Below are 1,440 nucleotides of genomic sequence, written 5' to 3'. Positions count from 1 at the left end.
CATCATATATATATATATGAGCGTTTGAAATTGATATCTTGAAATTGTTAATTATTTTAAGCAATTTGCTCATATATTCGAACACATTGTTAATTTTTTATGAAGTAAATTAGATGCTCCATATATATATGAATTGCTGATAATACTCCTATTTACGTGCTTTTTGTGCTCCATTATAGCTGAGACTTGCTACTTGGGCAATTTGCATCATACACTTCACAGAGCTTGTTGATATTAGGCAGAGAAGCACATCTAAAGATTTATTAATGTCAACTTTAGATATATGATTTTTTGTGCTTGGTGTTGAGAGTAGATTGTGGGACTAATTGGGCGATCTTTTCGTCGCTTCGTCCTAGATTGATTCCCCTCTATGGAAGGAGGCCGCCTAAACTCCTCTCCGGGATGATTATTGTCGTGCTCTTCGCAAAGTTTGTTATTGTGAGGTAGAGAACCATCTTTGGATTTTCATCCAATCCAAACTATGAGACTTATGCTCGTGGTGAAGAAAGTTCCCTAATTGGCCCTTATTACTGATTGGGCGTCTATGGCATCATTGTCAATCTTTTTTTATGTTTTTAACTTGTCAGAAGATTGAGGATGATCTGTGAAGTGCAGGCATGGTGAGGTGTGATGCGGGGGAAAATGCCACTCGGTAGGCAGAAAGAGGGTAGGTTGGGTTGGACGATGGTAAAAATCCTTCGGCAGACGAAGAGAGAGCCGATCAATGATGCAATCGGCCGGGGAGAAAAATCCTAAGTGGCACATGGAGAGAGGGCCGACCTGTGAGGCAGCGAGTTGGTGGGAAAAATCCACTCAAGAGAGGGAGGCCTGCTGGAGACTTTCACTGCTTTAGCAACCTTCACGGTTCGTGCCTTCGCACTAGGCTTCTAGAATGCAACCTTAGTAGATGGTGCATCATAAGACATAGTAAATCTCCCATATGCTACTTACCTGGGAGAAAAACCCTAGGCCCAGTCTCCATTAGATTTATCAGGAAAAGTGAGAAATTTAATGTGTTGTTAATAGATTCTTCTATATCTACAGAAAAAGAGATGAAATTTTTTGGAGATTATCGACGACAAGGAATAAATGAAGTGAATCTGTTGCTGTGCAAGTTCTCCTTGTGTGCTCTTTACTAAGAGTCTCTCTGAAAAGTTTCTCGTCGGTGTTGCTCATCTTCTTGTTGATGATACGATCAATGGTCACTGCACCTCTTAGAATGTTAAATATAAATCTATCCAAACATGCAGTTTCGCGACTGTCTTAGAATGTTAAATATAAATCTATCCAAACATGCGGTTTAGTGACTTAAGGGAGAGAAATAAGAAGAGAGAGTTCTTTTTTTTAGGACACGATCTTTATTTACCAAACTTTTTAGGATATCAAATTTAAATCTGCCCAGTCATGCCCAGGCTCATTTTACGGTATATATACATATAT

The sequence above is a fragment of the Phalaenopsis equestris genome, unplaced genomic scaffold (genome assembly GCF_001263595.1).
Source record: "Phalaenopsis equestris unplaced genomic scaffold, ASM126359v1 Scaffold000291, whole genome shotgun sequence".
NCBI lineage: Eukaryota > Viridiplantae > Streptophyta > Magnoliopsida > Asparagales > Orchidaceae > Phalaenopsis > Phalaenopsis equestris.
This window is presented reverse-complemented; position numbering follows the sequence as displayed.